This window comes from Triturus cristatus, chromosome 4_2 (assembly GCF_964204655.1).
Source record: "Triturus cristatus chromosome 4_2, aTriCri1.1, whole genome shotgun sequence".
Lineage (NCBI taxonomy): Eukaryota > Metazoa > Chordata > Amphibia > Caudata > Salamandridae > Triturus > Triturus cristatus.
Genome location: NC_140586.1, coordinates 515,791,354 through 515,816,574, shown reverse-complemented (window position 1 = coordinate 515,816,574; position 25,221 = coordinate 515,791,354).

Sequence of the window (25,221 nt, the reverse complement as noted above, 5' to 3'; positions counted from 1 at the left end):
TTTATTATATCGCCTCTGGCCATGCATAACCAGAGGATGCATTCAGTGCTGTTCTGGGGCATGTTGTCACTGCGAGGGCGGTTCCTGGTGGTTGTTACATCTATGACGCTGAATTTGCCTTTACTTTTTATAAACTGTGTAGCTTCTAACTGCAACTTAGGGGCATTTTTACAACAGCATGGAGAAGCGTGGTGTTAAGCAAACATTGCTAACTTCTTGCTACTCCATTCTGAAAATGCAGGGATGTGCCGTATTCACAAGAATGCGGCGCATCCCTGGTTTTCCCCTAGCACTGGAGCTGAATTCAGCTGCCTAGTGCCAATGCAGGCCCCCTTGCACCATAGTGCAATGGTGTATGCACAGGGGGAATGATTGAATATGTGCAGGAAGGTCTACTTTCCTGCACATAAACAATCATTCATGGCGTTTTGAAACTTCAATGTGTGCTGCTTAATGCTTAAAGTCGCAAAACTTAATTTTTTGATTGATTGTTTACACATAAACAATCAAAGGCCTTTGAACAGCAAAAACGGCAAATGAAACATTTATGCTCGTTGTGCTTGCTTAAGACCAGGTTTTCCTATTTTGGTGCTGCCCTTTATTTACGCCGCCCTAAATATGGGGCAGCGTCAACATCAATGGGTGTTGCGGTGGAATGCCCACCGTAACAGTCATTGCCCTCCCCTTTCACTCTAAGGGGCCGATTCCGATGTCAGACGGAAGGGCTCCGTCCGCATCGGAAGGTGCCGTTCGGATTCCTTTCCGACCAAGCCATTCCGATGGGCTTGGTCAGAAAGGAATCCGCCTCGGATTTCCGGACAGCTTCCGATGGGCTCAGAGAGCCTGTCCGCCATCCGGAAATCCCTCAGTACTCCCCCGGCTGCCTTTTTACGACCGAGGGAGTACGATGGCAGTTTTCCACTGCCTTTTCGTGCCGGCACAAAAAGGCAGTCGGAAACTATCTTTGGGGGCCCCCATGGGTGCGAGGCTACCGAATGGCGGCCTGGGGGCACCTACGATGCCCCTCTGTTGATCCCTGCACCCGGTGGCTGGCACCTTGGGGTGCCGACCACAGGGATGAACTGCACCCCTCCATTTCACAATACGGGCATGCATTCCGCTCGGAATGCATGCTCTCATTGTGAAACATGCGAGTGCGACCGAACATGGTTCGGTCGCATCGTACTTGCAGGGCCGTAACCGACGACAGCAGGTCGGTCGGTCACGGTTCCTGACCAATATCGGACGGACTCAGTTCCGTCAGAGATTGGATTCGGCCCCTAAGTCTAGCGTGAAAGGGGGCTTTATTTACAAGGCAGTGTTAAGCTGCGTTCAATGGATTAACACTGCCATGTAAATATGGCGAAGCCCCTATCACCACAGGAACGTCACTAAAAGTGACATTCTTGTGGCGATAGAGGCTTGTAAATATGCCCCTTAGTCTCTGCTCTGAATCCACACCCTAGGCCGATAACTCCCAGCATCAAGCTATCCAGAGTCAGAAGGGAGATCACCTTTATGATCTGGCTTGACAGTGCAGCTGCCACGAATTATGTAAGAGTCACCAGGATCATCCACATGTTGGGAGTCAGGAGTACGTGCTTTGATTGACCAGAAGCTCTGTGCCTCCATAAAAAGGGATTTCCCTCCTCACAGCTGTGATCATTTTATTTATTTATCCAGCTGCCTGAGTTTGAACTTTCAGGGGTACACACATGACATTCTAATGCTGTTCAAGTGTCTGTTTAGATAACTAGATAATTTATAGTGTTTGTCTTTCCCTGGCAGCAGCACAGCTGGGAGGACGATAGCCATGAGGAGTCCAGCACCCTCCAATTGCATCATTAATTTTAGATTTGAGAGTGCAGATTTGTGTTTGAGAGAAGTATGGGATGCTCAGGGTTACACTAAACTACATGACGTTTTAGGTGTAGGTTGACAGTGCAACTGTAAGCTGAATTTATGTGATCAACAAAAAAGAACTTTAAGGGTACTACTGAGAGAGGGGCAAAGGCTGCATTCACATGTTGGTAGAGGTTTGATGGGAGCGAACGTGTGCACTCGTATGGCACTTTTTGGCTTGTGGTAATACAGTAGTACTGAGCTGGTTATTATGACAAACCAAAGATCATGGCTGTAGGCTTAATCTGTTTATTATTCCATGTTTTGTTAAAGGACCTAGGAATTACATATTTATTGTGAAAAGCATATGTTAAAGTCAACAGTATTTTAAGTGTGGATTATTATCACTCTAAATCAAATCCTACAGGTACGTTTTTTAATTACATGATATCTCACAGGCTACTTTAGTAGGCAAGCGGTTTGGTGTTGGTTACTGTTATGTCGGCTGTGGCAAGGAGGGTACATTGAAGAAAAGCCAGCTTTATCCCTGATTGTACACTCTACTGTGCATCTCTGTTTGTTTCCCATGTTACTTCCCCTACCACCCCTAGCCACGCCTTCTGATGACCCGCTTTTTATACTCCAAGATGGTGGAGTGCTCCATCAGGGTCCTAGTGCCCTACGCTACACTACCTCCCAATTTCAATGTCTTCTGTGTCTCAAACATAAACATTAGATCTCCTCAATCAGTCTACACAATTGATGCTCCTGCCCTCCAGACCTCTTGGTAACCACGTGTGGTGGCGCTCTCCCACAGGCCTCAATTAACTCCTGTTCGGGACTAGGAGGGAACTGGGGTTCCTGTGCACAACCTTTGGCAGTGCCTGATTGCTCTGATGTTTGATGTGTGACATACCTCAAGTGAGGGATCTCCCTGGATGTGTCACAGAAACAACAGTTCCGTTCTGCCCCACATCTTGTAATGGGTATATGGCAAATGGGTTGTCAGTTTTCCTTCATTGTGTCTGCCAATCACCCAGTCTCCTTTGCCAAGGGTGGTTTCTCATGACATACACTTTTTGTTCTGCCGTCCATTGGGGAATCTTTGTTCCCATTGCTTGACCAAGCATGCTATCAAAGAGCTTGGTATACACCACGTGAAGATCTCCTTCTGAAAAAAATTAAAAAGCCCTTGGACAAATTGGTCAGTGTGTCGACCTTTGGTCCACACACCAATAAATTCCGCCAAATCATTTTGAAGAATTGGCATCTCCTTCAAAATCTGGAATGTTTTTCCAGCGACCATTATTTGACATGAAAAACAATGCTAGCATTGGTCAACACATCGTAAGACCAGACATGACTACGTCTAGCCAAAAGAAAGACTTAAGAGCACAATGGAATTTGAAACCTATTGAGGGGCACCACAAGTGAGGCAACTACTCAGTGTGTGAATCTACAGTAGGAGGAGTAGAATTTAAAAACAACACTCTGAAATGGACCCATAAAGAATTTTCTAACTGTAAAACAAAAAACGTTGTGTATGCATTTTTATGCCCTTGTTCAAAAATATACATTGGAAAAACCGGAAGTAACTGCATCGGTTGCCGTGCAAAATGAGGATGGCTTCACTCCTGGTTTGAGAGGAAAAACCATCAAAGATTTCCAAACTAAAAAGTAAGCCCTTGTCTTTCTTCTGTGGGTCGTACGGCAGAACGGCAATCTTTAAAGATGTGACAAGTATTACAAGTTCGTTCTTTGTTTACCGGAAAGAATTTAATCCGTACTCGAAGATAGTCTCTTCACGCTAGACCACCATGTTCTAAGTAAAAGATACGTATAAACGAAAAGAGAGAAAGGGAAGTCGCTGCTTCCACTCTTATTCCCCAGGGAAATATCAGATAAACAGCAGAAGAGTGAAGCTAGAAAGGCAGGGAAGCTTTCAACTGGGATCACAAATGTTTGTTAAAAGAGCCCTCACTCACCAACCTAGTTGGTGACATGCTTCATCATTGGACCCCCACCAGAGAGGCAGGCTTGTACGTTTACGACTTTGAACAGAAATATATCTTGGATGAAGGCAACCCTTTCAGGCTTAATATCTCGTGCCGGAAGAGATATATTGATGATGTCCTTGTCATCTGGAAAGGACCTGAGGACACTCTGAAAGAATTCTTTGACTGGATCTACACACATGATCAGAATCTAAAATTCACACTTGCATGTCACAAAGGAGATGGTCATCCTGAATGTAACCATCAGAAGGGAGGGAGGAAGACTAACAACAAAAACGTACTACAAACCCACGGCTAGGTACAATCTCTTATCGTTTACCAGCTTCCACCCTAGGTCTATCCGTGAGAACCTCCCCTATGGTCAATACTTGAGGATAAGGAGAAACTGCAGTAACACTGACAATTACCGCGCACAAGCTTCGGACCTGTCTAGGAAACTCAAAAACCGTGGTTACCCAGAACACATCCTCAACAAAAGATATAAACGGGCTAGAAACCAGCCACGTGAAGTGCTTTTGGAAGATAATACACAAACTGAAAAGAGAACACGTCAGACATGCGTGACCACATATAGCACTGCCTCAAATGCAATCACGAAGTCTATCAATAAAAACTGGAAAATCCTCGAAACAGGAAATGGGAGAAACCACTCTTTTCCTTCAAAAGATCAAGAAGCATTGGAGACTGTTTGATACACACTCGCCCATAAAGACCAAAGGGTAACAGCAGTCCCTCAGTACTAAACGCCTGGGGGCTACCTAACATAGTGGGCCATTTTCCATGTGGCAATTGTAGAATCTACCACCTTACCACTGCCTCAAAGACACTTGTACTTGAACCCAACAAAATCTGGACCCAGAGAGCCCATACCAACTGTAATTCAAGCAACGTTATATACCTTATCATGTGTCCATGTGGCCTAAGGTATTTCGGTATGACCACCAGAAAGATCAAGCAGAGGATATGTGAACATCGGAGCAATATCCGCTGCAAAAGAAATACGACAAAAATGACAGAACACTTTATCCATTCGAACCATACAACCATTGACATTCACATGACCGTGATTGAACAATTGAAACAAGGCAAAAAAACACAGAGCGTCCTTTTTGAAAAAGAACAGCGTTGGGTGTATCGTCTAGGCACTCACAAACAGGGTCTCAATGACAACATTCCGTGGGGCACAGTACTAAAAGATGAAGCAACTAGTATGGCCTACAAGAGCATCCTCCGTATGGCTGTGTCTACCATCTTCAGTTAAAACAAACATTGGGCTACCGCACCTCACACTTGGAACATTGTATGACCACACAGCGCACCAGTATATAGGGTTAGCCTTTGGTTATACCAGACAATGGGCTACCACATCTCATACTCCTAGTGCTCCAGAATATTGCACGAGTAGCCATGAGGGCCAGTTTTTTTAACATATTGATCCTTGAATTACCGTGCTTGGTAATTTTAATTCACTCTCTATGCTAAGCACCACGTCACCCCCCCCTGTAACAAAGTTTTGTCTTAGATCAAACACCGTTACAGATACCATACAATTAACTACAACTCTTGGGGAAGAATATTTATTAGCCTACTAAGATTGCGCCTGCTTCATACCTTTGAGGTTATGAGTACGCTCCCCTTTAATCACACGCAAGCGCCCGACAACGTCATCACCACCTGACTTTGAGAGCGCATGCACCACCCTGAATTAACTAACACTGAGAAGGCACATGCAGATGCATGCAGGTATTGCCTTGAACTAACTAATCTTGTTAAAACATCCTTAAGTGCAAATATATTTTGCTTGAGGTTAGCAGAGCGCTCACTATTACACACACGTAAGCGCCTGAAAACGTCACCAGAAATTGAGAGCGCATGCACGATCTGGCACTACACAGTTCCACACGCTCTTGAAGTTAGCATTGCACGCATGCTGATGCACGCGTAGGCTGCATCATGTTGTTACGCCATGACGTCGCTCCCGCTACCGGCGCCACACACTTAATGCATCCGCAACCGGCTTGCCACACCATCGGGGTCCTGGACTATCTAGGCACAATGCAGGTGGTGTACTACGGATAAGTAAGTTTACCTACGGCTAACTGGACTTTAACAGGTAACTGACGGCCATGCTATGAGGTAGTGATTCTTTCCTTACTTTTTTCCCCTGTATCTACTAGCGTCTGACTACTAGTCACCGCCTTTTTGCCGAGACCCATGCAGTACCTTTACGCCACGACAAAAGTAAGCCTTTTTATCTATTGTTGTAATTGACGACCACACAGACTGCTTGTCCAGCAAGGCAGTAACACAGCGTTTAGAATGTATTAGCGCCATTACGAGTGCACTATACTCATTTGTTCACGATCACTAATAAGTTATATCTTGATCTTGCTTGTCACAGTAGGCACAACACACACGAGTGCCACGATATTGCCGCAGGCACGTACTTACATTAGAATTCAACCTTTTAACCTCCCACCATGAGCCACTTTTGTCATGATTTGGATCGCTCAGCTTGAGGGCAGATTACCAGACCTAACTGTTTGTGTATTGTCACGTCTTATGTCTGTGGGTTTTCTATGTTTCCCTCCCCTTTTCTCTCCTTAGAGGTTCGTAAGAGGCGTCCAATACTCTGGATGGTAACACAATTGGAAGCGTCAGTAATTCGGTCCCTTCTGTAGACCATAGGTTAGGGTGCCCCTTAGCGAGGGCACACCGCCATGGTCTCCGGTCCTGAAGAAAGTCTAGCAACTAGCAGTTTAAGGCTGAAACATGTAGACCCGTCTTTTTAACCTGGCTTACTCTCCACCTAATAAAAAAAAAAAGAATTGGGGGAAGCAGTGAGCTCATTTTAACCTCACCTTAGGCACCAGCACTTGTCACCCCAAAAAACCTGCTCCGCTGTAATCAGGCGTCGTGGCACACCAGAGAGGCACTCGGCCTTTCTGGTGGGGGCCCAATGATGAAGAATATTACCAACTAGGTTGGTGAGTGAGGGCTTTTTTTAACAAACATGAGTGATCCCAGTTGAAAGCTTCCCTGTCTTTCTTGCTTCACTCTTCTGTTGTTTATCTGCTAAATAAAAGATACACAGGCAGTGATGTTGCGATGAAATAAGTAAGATACTACACAAACTCTAAAGATATTCTGAATCTTTTCTAAAGCCAATTAGTGTCCTAACGATTCCTTTTCACCTTTTAGAGTGTCCGATAAAACAGTCAAAGGATTTGCCTTTAAATCGCCGGCGATGAAGAACGCTTTATTTCTGCAGCAAAAGAGTACACACCAACCAGTTATTGTGTAGTGTATATGGTAAATTTACACAGTAGACATTGAGAAAGGGAAAGAGTATGTACAAAATAGCAACCATGTTCATTATTATTATTTTTTAGATTACACCAAAGTTAAAGCCCTGAAGAGAGCCCCATGAGTGCTACTGGGACTCAAAATGAGTCAGCACTTTTCCACCATTGAGGAATTAACAATTTAGGAACACAAGCAGCTTTTAGGGAAATCTAACATTGACTCAACCCCACCTGTCTCTATGTTTGTTCCCAATGGTTAGCATCCTCTTAAGGACTGTACAAACCACACATCATGGGATTGCTATATCTATGACGTTTTTGAAATAACTGACTGGTGTATCATTTTGTTGTATTAATTTGCAGTTGTCTTTATGTATTATTTGAAAAATGGTTTGTATTGAATGTTGTTTTTCACGTTCATTTTTTTTTTTAATGAGCAGATTAAAAACATACAAGAAGGTACTAAAAATAGAAGTAGATATACTAATACAATTCATACAATACAATCCTTTTCATTAAAGAGACAATGTAATCACCACAAATATTTTACATTAGAAAAAGATCATTTCATGTATACTAAAGTGCGAGTGCTAAAGTCCCATAAATCCAACAAATATGTTACCCCTGAAGATCCCTTTCCATTTGATCAAAATACTTCCAGACTAAAATAAATCTTCTAACAGCTCCCACCCTTTTCGCATCAACTTCTTCGTAGGTTTTTACTCGTTTCATTTTGTTATACCATTCGAGAAAGGTCGGGGCTTTAGTTGTTTTCCAATTCTGAAGATTTAGTGACCGTGCCACCAAGAAAGAGATTGATAAAAAATGTCCCCCCCTCTAGTTAAAACCTGTTTTTGCCTCTGATTTGATAAACCAAACAATACCACCTCAGACTCAGGTTGTATCCTACTCCCGAGGGCACGGCTAAGCTCAGCACACATTTTCACCCAGAACTGGCTCAGCCTTGAGGATGTACAAAAAACATGCAGCCAGCCACCCTCCCCGACCTGCCCATCGGGACAGAAATGCCATTCTTTTAAAATTTGCGGCTCTCAGTGCCTTTCTGCCGTGTTGGGAAATAGTTTGCAAGATAATTCTTGTTGAATTTTTTCAAGAAAATTGGTAACCAATATGGGTCACCCTTGATTTGGAAAAACTCAATACCCATTCCCTATACCTCGCAATTTAGTTCTAAACACAGCCTCAAGGACCGAAGGGGTACCTATATTTTCTGAGAGTGTTTATTTATTTATCATTGATCTAACCTGGAGAAAGCCAAAAAAGAGTAGCCTACTTTGGTTACCGTATCTAGCCTGAACCTCCTCTAAGTTAATACATCTGCCACCTATTATAAAGTAGCTTAGCTCCTTAAAACCTTTTAGTTCCCAAAGTTTAACATGGCTATTGCGAATATAAAGGCCCAGACTTCTGGACTCTGTCAAGCCCAGCTATTCAAATCCCGAATAACATTTCTGAAGTCTACTGGTAAATGCTTGAAACGTCTCGTATCTTACTTTTTTCGGAAGCTTTGAAGCTTTTATAAAGACCGGAAGCTGTGATCCAGCTTCATGGATCATCTTGCACAGGAAAAAGCTATCCAGAGATCCCTTGTTATCAAGCAGCCGAACCACTATATCCAGAAATGCTGCTTGATAATAAGTATGAATATGGGGGAGTGCCAGCCCACCCCAGCTAGTATCAAGTTGAAGAATTGATAGTTTTAGCCTTGACGCTTTTTCATTCCAAATAAACTGGCGAAATAATTTTTCCAATCCTCTAAAATAAGCTGCATCGACTTTCATCCGGATTTTTGAAAAAATAAATATTAATAAGGGTAGTACTGACATCTTTATTAGAGCAACACGCCCTATCAAAGTAAGGGAAAGAGGTGTCCACTTGCTCAAAAGATCTTTAATTTTACTGAATGTTGCTTCATAATTTAACCTAAATAAATTCGCATATTGGTTTGAGACGTAAATTCCCAAATTGCGAATTGGCTCAAGAGAATAAGCTTGTTGTTTTAGATTATTAGGGAGAAAATTGCTGCACACATTGAACGCCAATACTTTTTTTTAATGATTAATTTTGTATCCACCAATCGCCTCGAACTCAGCAAATTCCCTTAAGGTCCTATCAATATTTTTTCTTTCCGGTTTAAGATAAAGTATGACATCATCTGCGAATAATTTTAATGTCGCCATCCCCTCTCTTGGAGTTTTAATATCTATATTATCCCAAATCCTAACGGCCAAAGGTTCGATGAAAAAAGTAAATAGAACTGGCGACAAGGGGCACCCCTGCTGGGTTCCATGTCTAATATCAATTGTACCTGCCGATTTTTAATTTATCCTGATCTGAGCCTGAGCTCCTTGGTATATATTCTGGAGCATAGCAATAGTTTGCACCAGAAACCCAAACCTTTCAAGGCCATAAAATAGTGCACCCCAATTTACAAGGTCGAATGCCTTCTCGGCATCGACCATCATTATCAAGGCGGAGATTTGGTGGGTGTTAAAATAGTCAACTGCTTGAATTAAGTAGCCAGTGTTTGACGACATTGACCTGCCTACTATAAACCCAGATTGGTCTGTATGTATTGCAGATTGGGCCACTGAGGTGAATCGATTGGGCCAAATTTTTATCAAGAATTTGTAGTCTACGTTCAAAAGGCTGATTGGCTTATAAGAGCCAACCTCCCTAGGACTTTTGCCCTTCTTAACAAAACTAACTATCGATGATTCTTTAAAGGCCGCTGAGACGTCACCTCCCACTTTAACATGATTAAAAAGCTTGAGCAAGAATGGCACTAGCTCTTCCAAAAAAGCTTTATAAAATTTGTTCGGGAGACCGTCATTTCCACAGGCCTTACCTCCAGGCATTGAGGCCAAGGCCCTAGAAATTGAATGTGCTGAAATATCGGCCATTAATGCATCTTTCTACCCTCTAGAAAGCTGAGGGAGTACTAAATCATCAAAATAGCACTGAATAGCTTGTTTAGATACCTGATAGTCAGTTGAGTAGAGTTCCTTATAGTGATCTACAAATATTTTGGAGATTTTATCTTTTTCACAAGCTATTATCTGCGTCCCAGGTATTACCACTTCATCAATTACCGCCGCTTCTTGTTTAACTCTAGTAGATCATGCCAACAATTTTCCTACCATCTGGCTTTCTTCGTAGACTCTCTGCAGGTATGCTCTCGAACTACTTATTTCCTCCATAATAAAACACTCCCTCAATTCCTGTCTGGCCTTGGTTAGTTCCTCTCCCGCCTGATGTCCCTGCCCAGAGGAGCCCCTCTTTTTTTTACCAAGGCTCATCAACTGCTTTCTGAAGTTCTTTTATTCTTCACCCCCTCATGTAAGCATGTGGGGACATCTACTCCTACTATGCTGTGTAAATCTTCACCCATAGCTAGTGAATTCCATTTAGGAAGAGACACCTAGGGGAAAGGCGTAACGCTATGTGTGAGGTTAAATCTTCTCACAGATTTACCTTTGTTAATTGGAGCCATTGTGTTTGGTGGATGTCATGCGGTGTTTGTTGTTGAGGTGCTGTGTGGTGTAAACAGATTTATAAAGTGAACTGGACAGTCTGGGTTGGCTGACAGTTGGACTCTTGTGCATCCACTCTAGCCAGTCACACAAAGGGAGCTGAGGTGTGCCTTGCAAATCCTGATGGGCCATCCCCAGGCTGATGGACCTTCCTGAGCTAGAGTGGTGGGAGGAGTTGTCATTGACCCCTGAATAAGTCTGTGCCAGTCCTTACATAAAGCTGTTACCACCACCCTGTAGTGTGTCTGGAGCCAGGGCAGGGAAAGGCAGGGTCTTGTGGCTTACAAAGACTTTACTTTGAAGTTTGACTACTTCAAAGGTGGAAAGGGGTATAAGTATTGGACCTCCACCCCAAAATACGAACACTTCTGGACTGGGGACATTCTGCCAGGAAAAAGAGCTAGATGCTGTAGGATGGACTGTAGGGTGGATTCTGCTGTAGGATGGACTCTGCCTGCTGCTTTGTTGTGCTGGCTTTCTGCTTCTGTCGTGGGAGTGAAAGGACTGAGCTTTGCTTTTCACATCTGGCTGGTAAGGTTCTTCAAGGGTGTGTGCTTGCCTTCCTCCTGTTAAGAAGTCTCAGGACAATCAAAGACTTCACCTACCAGTGCATGGGCTCTTCTGCTCAGAGGCCAGACATGCCAAGGGGTGCCAAATACAATTCCTGGTCCCTTTGAAGTAGAATCTGGTGATCTGAAGGAGAAAATCCAAGCATCGACTCCCAGCACCTGTTTTATTGACCCATTGCTGCAAAAGATTAATGGATCTCCTGCTCACGGCTGGAAAATCAATGCAGCGCCTGCATCACCGCTGTCGCATCGACACAGCACATCTGGATTTTCAATGCATCGTCCATGGGTGCCGATTCTTCATTGACACCATACCACAGTAAGGTACCGAGGCAACGTGTCTGGAAACCAACGCATCACCATCCCTGACGCATCACCTCCCCTGTCAGTAAGGAATCCGTGCATCACTTTGCTTTTCTGGCACCTCACCTCCCCTGTGCCTACTTCGTCTTTGATTCTTGATGCATCTAAGGTACTTTGTACTAAAAGAAATGCATCCATTGATTTCTATAGACTAAACTTGCTTAGTCTTCTAAAAGTGATAGCTTGAATTGTGTATGTTTCATTTTTTTTCTTGTTAGTCTTATTTTATTCAAATAAATATTGGCCATTTTTCTAAACTGGTGTGGACTCTGTTTGTAGTGTTTTTACTGTGTTACTGTGTGTGTATGTACAAATGCTTTACACAGTACCTCAGAGATCAGCCTGACTTCCCATGCCAAGCTACCAAGGGGGTAGGCATGGATTATCTTTAGCTATATAACTCCCTTATTGTGACCAGAGTGAGGGTTCCTATTTGGACAGGGTGCAAACCACCGCTAACTAGAAACCCCATTTCTAGCATTGGTGGTCTGCATTGAGAGTAGGACTTTTATTCGTACTTTGCAAACAGTGATTGATGTACACTACTTCCATAGCACAGACCATTGCGCATCCACACACCTATTTTTGGATTTTTTTCTCTTTTTTCTTGCAACCCTTGAGTTTGATCCCCAATCATGCCATAGTCTAGTGATCCAGCACTTGGAGCTGCAGATTTTGTGTTTCAAGAGGAGAAGCTGGACGCTGACATGGTAAACTAGCTCAAAACCAAATCTGCAAAGAACTCAACTGTCCTATTAAAGGCTTTACTAGGAAAGAGGAGCTGAAACAGGCACTGTGGTCCTGGTTGGCAGCAAAGGAGGATGGTGAGCTTACAAAGGATGACAATGATAATGTGAGGGTGGAGAAACAGAGCCTGCATGGGGATTTTCTGGATCAGGATCTGCCTAGGGTAGAGTGCCCTCTAGGGCCAGCAGCAGTGTGCTCTCTAAAAGTCTGTCCCCAGAGGAGCTGCAGGACTAGAAAGTAAAGTGTGGAAAAGCTAAAACTGGAGCATGAAAGGGAGCTCCAGATGGAACTAGCTAAATCAAGCGGGAAGCAGAAAAGGGTGCCTTGGCCTTGGAGGAGAGAAATATGATACTAGCTCAGACGCTGAGCTTAAAGAAGCTGGACTTGAAGGCCAAGTCCAGCACAGATGGTGGCAGCATTTCTTCAGTGCATTCTGAGAGAAAGGTGTGCATTCCTAAAAATCTAGGGAAAATGTACACCAAGCAGGATGATATCCAGAGGTGGTCTCAGGGCTTTGAGGCAGCTCTCCACACGAATGAGGTCCCTGAGAGAAATTGAATGCAGGATTGTGGAACTACTTCACAGTCGAGGAGAGGGACACATAGCTAGACTTAGGGAAAGTGCATAAACTCATCTACACTGCCATGAAAGATGCTCTCATCACCAGCTATATTCTTACCCTAGGGAGGTACAGGGACACGTTTAGGCAAAGCAAGAAACTTGATTACCAGGCATGGCTTAAATGTGGAGATTCTTTTTGCAGAGTACTGGATGGTTGGGTGAAGGGCGGTGTGGTAACAGACTACCAGGGGCTGTACAATTTGATTGTGTGGGAGCACTTGTCTCATCTGTGTTTTCTAGAGCTGCACCAGCACCTGATGGACAGCAGGCTTACTGACCCCAAGAAGCTTGCTCAGGAGGCAGACTGATTGTGGGAACCAGGATTCACAAGAGGTTGTATGTGGGAGAACCAGCCATGAAGGGTGGTTTAGGCTCCCCCAGCATAGTCAGGGGAGGACAAGGGAGACACAGACATGTCCCAGGGTAAGGGGAAAGAAAAGGGATCTATGGGGCAGATGTATCATTTAGCCGTTTTGCGACTCTCCAAGTGCGAATCCCTGCTATTCGCAATTATGAAATCTCAAAAACGAATGTATGAACGTGTGTTAAACACTTTCTGCGATTCCTAATGGGTCGCAAATGACTTACCTCATGAATAATAATGAGGTAGATGGCAATTTGCGACCCATTAGGAATTGCAAAGTTCACTGGGATGATGGCCTGCTGAGATCAGCAGACCACCATGTCTGTGATTGCTTTTAAATAAAGCAATCTTTTTTGGTTGTAAAGCAGCGCGTTTTCCATAAAGGAAAATGAGATACTCTACAAAAAGTGAAATGAAAAGTTTTCTTTTCATTTTTTAGGACCAGGCAGTGGTCCATGGGACCTCTGCCTAATGTTAAAAATGCTTTTACAAACATTCACAAAGGGGAAGGCGTCCCTAGGGGACCCCTTCAATTTGCAAATGGGTTACCACCTACTTGAAGTAGGTGGTAAAATGCTAATGTTTTGTGACCGCATTCAAGGTCACAAAACATTCATACATACCGCAGAGATTCGGTATTTGGGAGGGACGCCCCTTCCAAATACCGAATCCCAAACCCATTTTACGATTCAGTATCAGGTTACCGAATAGCAATATAGGGTTTGATACATTTAAAAAGCATTTTTTGTGTTCGCAAACAAGCCGATTCTGAGAATCAGCCTATTTACAAAAGCAAAATTGCTTGTTACCTCTGGCCCTAAGCCCCTTCTGAGAAACAAGGTGCAGTGGCCCCCCATTTCCAACTCCACTGCTTCAAGTGTACCCAGTTAGCAAACAAGCACGAGAACCCTGTCTGCCTAAAGAAACCATCCACTGGTGGTACCACTATAGGGGTGGCCTATGTGGCCTCTGGGAAAGGCAGTCCCCAGGGACAGGTTGTAGACCATGCCAGGATCTGCTTTAGTGGGGATGTAGACTCAAAGGATACGTTAGTGATCCCTGAGGGTGGGAGTCGGCACTTCCACCAGGTGGGAGTGACTAGGGTCACAGTGACTACTCTGATAGACGCCGGGGCTACCCACACCATGATGGTGGAAAGGCTAGTTTCTCCCAAAAAAGTACGCTGGCCAGGTGATAACTCCAGCCCATAGACAGGATTTATAGAGCCCTAGTGCCCCAGTGTCCCTAGAATGGGGTGGGAGGTGACCCAGAGAAGGGTGAAAGTTTGTCATGTCCTTTAGGCTAGTCCTGTCATGTATACACATTTTTACATTACATCGTCCCATCCACACGACAATAACGGTTTAGAAACAGGTGACCTTTTACCTAGTGGCTTGCTCCTGTGTCTTCAACACCAGCTCTTAGTACTCTAACCTAATCCCTGTCCTTAGGCACGGCATCCTTACTCTGTATATGGGGCACCGCTTTTTTCATCCTTGGCCAATAGTCAGCTGTGCATCATCACGTTTGTTTGGAAAAACATTTATGATTGTGAGACGCAGCGTTGCACCGGGGAACCAGCGGAGCCAGCATATCACGGACTGCATGCCCCACAAGCCCGTGAGCCCTGCCCTACTGCCTCGTCACCGCCCCCTGTGACCGGGGATCTATTTCATCTTCCTCGCGCCTCCCGCTTCGCGGGAGACGCAGCGTTGCACCGGGGAACCAGCGGAGCCAGCATATCACGGACTGCATGCCCCACAAGCCCGTGAGCCCTGCCCTACTGCCTCGTCACCGCCCCCTGTGACCGGGGATCTATTTCATCTTCCTCGCGCCTCCCGCTTCGCGGGAGACGCAGCGTTGCACCGGGGAACCAGCGGAGCCAGCATATCACGGACTGCATGCCCCACAAGCCCGTGAGCCCTGCCCTACTGCCTCGTCACCGCCCCCTGTGACCGGGGATCTATTTCATCTTCCTCGCGCCTCCCGCTTCGCGGGAGACGCAGCGTTGCACCGGGGAACCAGCGGAGCCAGCATATCACGGACTGCATGCCCCACAAGCCCGTGAGCCCTGCCCTACTGCCTCGTCACCGCCCCCTGTGACCGGGGATCTATTTCATCTTCCTCGCGCCTCCCGCTTCGCGGGACGCGCGCGGGCGTGCGCCGGGCCAAGCCCGGGCAAAGGGCGGGCCATCAGGGGCCGGAGTAGGCCGGGCTGGGCCACCCCCCTTGGCTGTATTCTGCAACGCCTATGAGGAGCGGCTCTCTAACATAAGGTGATTCAATACTCTGTGTGGTGTTCGCTTGCTGGTGTGCTCCCTTGCCATTCCCAACGCTGCTGTTACTGCTTCCTGAATGGGCAAGAGAAAGCTAGCTGAGAGCTCTGGGGGAACAGGGGGTAATGGTTCCATGCCTAAAGTCCGGAAAATCAGGAAGCCTCGACGTGCTGGCAAACAGCCCGACCCGGAGGGGACTTTGTCACGTATTGGTGTTCTAGTGGGGGAGTGCGAAGCCATCCTTGGTTCCGACCAGTCATTGACGGATGATGGCCTGGTCATTGTCCAATCTTCTGCTGACTCTGGACATGTTAACTCTATGCCAACACCTATTGTGCCGGAAATGTTCCGTTGTAAGCCTACTGCAAGAGTTGCTAAGGGGGTTAGCAAAGCGGATGTGCTCGAGGGTTCGAACGTTGGGGACAATACTCTATTGTGTGATTCAGTTGATACTCAGAGCAGTGTTCCTGCTGTTCCTTGTTTTAATAGGTTTTCTCCCTTGATAAACGAACAGGTTGTCGCCAGTGGGGTCCCATGTGAATCTTTGTCGCATTCCCCTGCTATCCCCTTAGGCAATTCTATTGACTCATCTGTTAACCCCTTATTAGATCTTATAAAAACGGTTAACCTGTTGAGAGATGAAGTCAGCGCTTTGAAATTAGTGATAGAATCCCTGACTAACAAAGCAGGGTTGTGTTCTGTTGTCCCACACCATGCCCCTGCCACTACTTTACCTAACCCCTCTCTTGCTCCAGATAATCCCTTAGGAACTCAGACTGATAGGACAGGCCTTTTTTACCCTCGCCCTAAGGGTTATGCCACTTATAGTAATGTAGTCAAGGCCAATACGAACCGCATTTTGGTTAGCTTACCTGATAACACCAAATGTTCTTTGCTGGGCAGAACAAGTCATCCAAAGAGGCCGGGTGCGAGAAGTGACCTTGACACCTTTGACCAGGGGTCCCGGGTCGGGCGGAGCGATCATAATGTCCAACCCAAGGGCTACGTCGTAGATTCCTCCAACATAATCTACATGACCAATGTCCCCAAATTGCTACCTAAGGGCGGCACAGAGTCCCCTGAGTCGCTGACCAACAAGGCAATCCACTGGTTGAGACATGTGAGGGGCTGTCGTTCAGTTATTAGGGAGGATATCTCCAGAGCTACGAGATTCTCTTCGCCCAGTGCTTTTGTTGATTGCATCGAATTAACTCTTAAAAGCAATTACCTTGCTGAAAATCTTCTAGCACTTGAGTTTAGAACTTGTCCCCCAGAGGGTTCTTCCATTCAACTGCGAAGCTATCTCTCGCATGATCTAGGGGGGTTGAAGCGAGGCCTCTGTAGCGATAGGGATTTAGATGGTTCATCCCTGGATACCAATGACTGACTACACAGTGAGGGGGGTGTTGGCTTTTGGGACAGGGGCGAGAGGGTGAGGGTCACTGAGCACCAGGAGTCCATTATGGCTAACCCTTGCATTGACCCCTGTCCTATATTTGCCAACCAAGTGGTTACAACTTTGAGTAGCAGTCATTTTGTCTTTGTTCCGGAATCTTGTCAGGGGTTTGACCCATCTGTCAGTAACTCTATAGTGGATTCGCAATTCACTACTCCTGATATCGACGGTCCTCCTTTGGCTGGTGGCTCTCTTTGCTCTTGGAACATTGCTGGTTTGAATTCCAAGCTAGCTATTCCTGATTGGGTAGCTTTTATTAACACAATGGACATTTGTATATTCCAGGAGACTTGGCTTCTTGAACCACGCTTTTGTATGGGCTACTTAAATTTTCACATTCCGGCAACCAAGGGATCCCACGGGCGTCCATCAGGGGGTTTAACTATCTGGTTAAGAAGCGAATTGAGTCTGACAACTAAGCTTCCCCATACGGGAAGCAGTGATATCCAACTGTTGAGGTTAGACCTTGGATCATTGGGTACAATCGACATATATAATGTGTACGTTAGGGGTTCTAGAGGTGCAAAATCTTCGGTCATTGATGACTTACTTCGCCTGTTTGACCTTTACTCAGCTGACACCTTCGTCATCGTTGCAGGTGACTTTAATACATCATTCGAACCTCTTGTTGATAATAAGTGGGACCTACAGGACAGTGAAGAGTTTTGCTGGGGTATTCCCCCCCTGGAGTTGTCCCCTATACCAAGATGCTCAGATGTCGCCATTCAGATTAATTCCCTTTGCATGGAAAGGGGCCTGAGGGCTCTGAATGGTAGGATGCCAGGCGACCGCGAGGGCGCCTGTACATTTAATAATGGGCTGAGCAGGAGTCGAATTGATTACATCCTGGCTGATATGAAATTATGGCACTCCCTCGTTGACATGGAAATAGTGTCCCTTCCAGAGAGTGATCATAACCCCCTCTGTTTATCACATAAATGGTGGAAGGTGTATGGTGGTCCTGCTGAGGCCAGGGTATCGCCCCCTTCCGCTGTGGTGCCATCCAACGATATGCGTCGTCTGAGATGGTCCGGACTTATGGGGAACCCTACCACCCTATCAAAGATTATAGAGGAGGTGAATGGCTCCATCATTGCTATTGAGTCAGTTTTAGCCGCTGAGGGGAACCTGAGGGATGTAACATCAGTGCACGATAGTTTATTTGCAAAACTGAAATCCTATTTCTTCACAAAAGTGAGACCAGGACCAAGAGGCGCTAACCAACAAGCCTCTTGGTATAATAGAGAATGCAGGGAGGCAAGGCTATCGCTTGGGTCTGCCCTGAAGGGTGGCGATGTTAGCCTGGTACGGCATAGGAGAATCCTTTACAAGAGCTGTGTCGCTAAAGCTAAACGCCAATGGGATGGCAAAAAGTGGGAGGACCTCCTTGAAGCTAGTCTCCGGAATGATAGTAAATTATTCTGGAGTATTGTAAAGTGGGGTTCTGGTGCACAGTCTGAGTGTCCCCAAAATAATGTTTCACATGAGAAGTGGGTGGACTATTTCAAACCGCAGTATGCTTCTCCTACCGATCCTTCTGATAGCTATGGGTCCCCCCAGTTGTTTAATCCAGAAGATAACTTTTCTATTTCTGAGGTTGATCTGGCACTGGTGGGAGTGGCATCTGGTAAGGCTCCCGGACCTGATGGTGTTCCTGCGGATGTCTTTCTGTATGACAAGCTAAAATGGGGGAGGTATATACAGCTGGTTGCTAACGCGTTGGCCCATGGAGCTCCAATTCCATGCTCTTGGAAAGCCGCGGAAATAATCCCGGTGTACAAAAAGGGTGACCGTTCGCTTCCTGAGAATTATCGGCCTATCAGTTTGATTGATGCGATTCAAAAGATCACTGGTAGACTGATTTTAAATCGTGTTCATCTCTGGATCGCGTCAAATAATATTTTATCCCCATTTCAAGCCGGATTCCGCCAGCACATTAGCACTGTTGACCAAGTCTTCCGTTTTACTCTTCTCTATTGGAAGACTGTGGTCTTGGGTAAGGGAAATTTGTATGCAGTGTTCGTGGATCTAAGGGCCGCCTTTGATTTAGTCCCTCGTTCAAAACTGTGGCAGACCTTAAAAGATTTGGGGCTTCATGGCGGATTGTTGTCCCTAATCCAGAGGCTTCATGAAGATAATTTGGCTAGAATCAGATGGGGCGGCCAGGGCATGTTGACCGAGGATTTTCCGGTCCAGAGAGGTGTCAGGCAAGGCTGTGCAATGGCCCCCACTTTATTTTCCCTATATATTAATGACATAGCGGATCGACTTTTGGAAGCACACGTTGACGCTCCCGTTCTTGGCAACACTAAGGTCCCAATTTTAATGTTCGCTGACGACACACTTTTAATTGCTAAGACACCTGGCGGCCTTCAGCGTTCATTAAATATTTTTGAGTCCTTTTGTGTTGATCGTGGCCTGGAGGTCAATATTAAAAAAACCAAGCTTATGACATTCAGGCCTCACAAATCCTTTAAAAATCAATTTGTTTTGTTTAACAATCCACTAGATCAAGTGCAGGCTTTTAATTATCTTGGAGTTAATATTCAAAATAACTTTGCATGGAAGTTACAGAGAGATCTGACTACTCTAAAACACAGGCAGTTAGCTGGTGTACTAGCTGCTGAATTTAAAAAGTCTCCTTCGAAGCCCATTAGACCCGTGTTACAGGTCTATAGTGCCAAAGCGGTGAGCTCGGCACTTTATGGTGCGGAACTGTGGGGGTACGAGAACCTGTCTTCCTTAACCATCTCGGAAAACAAGTTCTTGCGCAGTATCACCTCCCTCCCGCAGAGCACACCTTTAGTCCCCCTAAGGTATGACCTTGGGAAGAACTCTATAGCTGATGTAGCCAGGCTTCGACCTATCCTTTATTGGCGTCGCCTATGGACCACTCCGGCGTTGGCAGAGTATGCAGAGGGTTTTCTTGACATATTGGCGATGGTGGGCTCCCGGAAGATTGCTTGGCTTAACGAAACTAGAAAATCCCTTGAGGCTTTGGGGTTGAGCGAACTTTGGGATAACCCTACAGCAGCTATTTTTCCATCTAAAGCTCTCTTGAAGGAGAAATACTGGGAGCTGGTAAACACAAAGGTACTCTCTGCCACTAAACCCTTTTCGCTTTCGGACGAATTTATGAACATCAAACTCGTCCCTAGGCTAGAACACTTTTGGGATCTTGTAACTAAAGTTCTTGATAGGAAATTGTTTTTCCAGATGCGGGTGGGAGCGTTGCCCTTAAATTCATTTGTAGCCCAGTGGGAACCCCAGAAAAGTAATTTATGTCCCTTTTGCAAATCCCAGGTGGAAACATTAGCCCATATGTTTTTTGTATGCCCTGCTTACTCGGCCCCGAGGCGTGTGTGGTTGAAACCCGTTTGCCTACTATTGGGCACTAGACAGAGTGTTGAAGCAGGAAGGCTCCTTCGCACCTGCACTGACCCGGTAATTGTTGTGGGGGTTGCCAAATTTCTGGGGTGGGCATGGATTATAAGAGCTAAGAGTATCAGATAGTAAAGTCAGACCTCTGGTATGTTTTACCCAATGATCTTTTTATTATATGCTTTTTAAAACTTGTAAATATTTTAAGTAGTTTCGCTTTTACACTGATTCTTGTTAAATTATTTGTGTATTTTGTACCTGTACTTGTTTTGTCTCGCTTTTATGACTTCTGTCGAATAAAGCTGTTTGGATTGGATTGGATTGGTTTTCAAAACATAGGCGACTGTTTTCAAAACATTTATGATTGTTTTAAAAACATATTGATTCTAGAAGAAACCCTGGAGTGACCACTCTAGTATATAAAACCCTTATTTCCCCTTGCAAATTAGAGAGGAGAATTCCTTCCGATCTGACATGGGGTCCTGCATGCTGACTCTTTGACATGTAGTAGTCTGACATCCCTTGCGGGGTGTCATCCTCGAAGCAGAGACGGGGTCCTTCATTCTCAACCATCAGGTGAGTGGTCTGGTTTATCCCTGGGGGATTCTTGGCTAGATACATACATATACTCATGCACATACTACACATACAGATGTAGGCTATGTTCCTTTGGGCAAATTACTTAGGGTGCACATTTTAGGAAATATGCAAGTGCTAATGTTTTTATCTGAACTGCTTATGTTAATCTTATTGGCACTATAGTAGAAATGTATCTGCTTTTCACTATATTGGTACTTGCAATCTCTTTTGTATGCTTCTGTCTCCTGATTGTTTCAGCAAATATGTTTTACACAAGACTGACGCCGGACCAATAAATATTTATTGAAAACATCCTGATTGCCCTCTTGTGTACTTTTATGAGAATAAGTATGAGTGACTGAGAAAAAAGTGCTGTACTGTTTTCCTTGATCCCTGAGGAATCAGGGTTGTCATGTTTAGTGCTTGCCAGAAACTATAGACATCACTGTAGAATACAGGGGGGTGGTAGTGGCACTGTATACTGTATGCTCGCTGGTCTAACGTCTGACATATCCTGTGGGGGTGTCCGGAAGCGGATGAGACACCAAGCCCTCAGTTCAGGTCATCAAAAACACCCTGGTCCCGGGGATTCCTAGGAATTACAAGACATGGCACCACCAATGTTGGTTTGGTTCTAATACTAACAGTTAAAATCTGAGTAGTTCAGTTGGGCTTTCTCAGAAAGCCCTACTCACACCTTTCAGAGACGTCTGAAGTGGGAAGGGATATCCGCCTCGGCTGAGCGGATATATTCTGTGTATTGGCTGAAGGTATAAACAAGCTTGTAACTATAAAAGGTTACCACATTGTGCAAAACCCTAGCTCTTAACTTTTGTCTTCTCCTTTAAAAATGACTGACCCTGCGAGTAGTTTGGGGAAAGACAAATTTGCAAATGCTCTTGACATCACAGAAAACTGCAGCATGCAGTAACTATGAAATTGTTAGAACACAGTGTACCAGCAACAGGTGGCTGTGTTACCTTCATGATTGAGTCACACAAGGTGTTCGGCTCAGAGGTATTCTATTCTTGGGTTCAGTTGCCACCTATGGATCCGCAGACTAACTTGTTTCATACATACATTGTACTTGAACCACCAGATGAATACATTCCATACGAAGACTTTGAAGTCCCTTTAACTTACCAGCAACACAGACAATGGTTTAAAGGCGCCCTCCCAAACACAACATCTGTCGTGAGACTTGGTCCACTCAGCGGAGAAGGAGCGACCTGGTTAGTCTTAGTGACATACACTCCACATCCCAAGACAGATACATTACCAGTGGATGAAGTCCGTACACTATACAAAGACATATTCAAGCTATACAGACACATTGTCCAGTTTGTCATGTGAACGTTGACAGTGCAACCTGTGAGACATGCTCCAACTGGTCCACATCAAACAACACCAACAATTAGCCCACAGACACTGAAACGAGTGATAGGGACAATACCTTCCAAACGGGATCAAATTGCGTTTTGGATTGCACAAAAAATACCACAGCTGGAAGCAGAATTTCCCCATACGGCTCCACAGGAAAAACATAGAATGCTAACCATGTGCTTGCCAATGGGGATGGTTCCCTCGACTGAGTGTTGCACCACTTGGGGGCCAATCTTTGCTGCCATTTATGTCAGAGTACACTGCACCCCTTCCTTAGCAGTTGTTCCAGATGTATTGAAATAGATACAGAATGCTTATGGGGTAGGACCTGTCCTGGACTTGGGGACGAAACTGATGTGTAATTTTGGCCAAATCTCTGCAATCATGCTGAGCAACATAAAGGGGGAGGCAGCAACAGTGGCCACACACAGTTGCCCAAGGGAAATAGCTCCTATCAATAGAGAGCAAGAATTACCAAAAATTAATGAAGAAACCTATGCTACATTAGGTAGAGATAATTTGGGAACCAAAGCCCGAAAGCCGCAAATGGCGGGTAGTCCCACAAGGACAATTGGAAGCGAGCACCCTCTTCTTCTAAGATCTGATCAAATCACACTATGTGGTCGATTCTCAATAGCAGGTCACGCGGAATCCTGAGTAGCATCAGAACTCCTCTTGCTACTGAAGTTTAGATAGAAATACTAATAACGTTTCAAGACTCCTCTGCGCAAGATGCAGGAGTATCAAATAACCGAGTACAAATTACACCAGTTAAAGAGGAAAACGTCCAAATACAAATGAAAGGCGAATTGCAATTTGGCCCAATAATGACCTCTACATCAATGTACCTTCTCAAGAAGCAATTGCCAATTTTACAAACACTGCTGAGCTACCAAAGATAGATCGAACTGCATCTGGCTACTTCATCAACTTCAATGACTTTTCTTCCGATCCAAGTGAACCACAGCAAACCCCACCTATTTCCAAAAAAGAAAAACTTTGACAATTCTATCTCTAACTGAAAAAGACTTACTTAGTGTACCCTTGGTTGCATCTTTGGTTTGTAATAGGGATCCTGTTCCTGTTTGGATTGGTATATTAACTGTCTTTTTCCTACAACTGAATGTACATTACCTCCCACATCGTTCTGCAGTACAACCTGTGAACTTGGTCCTGAAACCTCATATGTCATCACACAGTCAACAGAGAGACCTGTCCCTAGTGAACATTTCAGCAGTTCCTGTACCAGATGGTATGGTTTGGGATAAGGTTTCATATGAGGTGTTTGGTCCCACTGAACATTTGAAAATTCCACATGTGTTTAAAATTTCATTGAATTACTTCATTACCCCGAGTACACTCTCTGATGATTGGGACATTGAGACTGCAAATACTATGCTCTCAGATTTAGAACAATCTGCTGCATTTTCTTACAAGGAATTGTAGAGAGATACACCTGACTTCGACAGAATGTATTGTTACCAGCATTATGGTCGGCACTTTTAGCACAGAGCTAGTGTCCCACCCACTGTTAACACTTACCATTAATGGGAACATTGACCGACACCACTGAAAGGTAGTTCTGCCACATTCGCACAGAAATGTGCCAATTTTTTTAGGGTTCAAAACATCAGACCCAATGTCATACCACTATAAACTAGTACAGGCAAATGCAACTGCATAGAAAATGATGCTGACAAACACCAAGCTCATATATTCAGCCCCTTTCATCTCCCAACTGTCTATACAAGGTTTCAACAATTGCAGGGACACGATAGACACAAAATCCATCTGGGGAACGAAAGATTGGCAGGTTCAGGTAATAGAGGCTTTATTTAGTGCTTGCCTCATTCCATTGCAGATAATATTCCTGAACAGACCAGTGCAGCAGACTACCTGCTACGGGTTTGCAAAAATAAATGATCTGAAAACACCACAAATTCCTTTGCCCACACCTAATAAAGGTATATTAAATGACACACTGATCGGTGAGGAGATGCTGGGTGCAATGATACAGAAAGGTACATACAATTCCTCAGCTCCCAATTGGAACCAGTGTCAATCAAGATTCAAGAGTACCACCGGAGAATTTAATATCCAAAGGCCCTACCCACGCTATGTACACTCAGATGACCCAGAGGTAGTGTTTTTTTATAGTATTGGGAAGTTGTGCCTAGAATGGCTAAAAACCCCAAAACTATCACAGGTAAACAACAAAGTCCCCTCTAGTTGACAAATTGATGTTAGGGATTTCTTGATAGGCTTCATGAAACAGCGTAAGAAACTCTTCTTATATGCCATCTACAATGAACTGTGGAAAGTCTCCCAACAGGATGCTGCTGAGAGATTACGTGAGATTGATAGAATTAACCTAGAAAAGGTCTTGGCTGTGGTGGACAATGGTATGACCATACTTTTTTCACATATTTATTCACTGAGCAACATTGTATCCTCAGCTATTGAAATAATGGAACAAGATTTGTCTATTCAACAACATGGGCAATCTAAACTGCGCTTGATTTTGCTTTTAAGCTGGACGCTTCAATCATTGCGTTCTGGTCACGTGCCATGGCGGTACATTAACAGCTCATATTTGTTCTTGGATTATAATATGACCAACAGAAAATTGACCATGGCATGCAGAAATGCAAACTACACCATGCTACTCATTGAAAAATTAGAGAAGTTACCTTTTATAGTAGCTGAGTCACCATCTATGGAATGGTTAATTCATGGCTATATCACACTGACAATCATGACATTCCA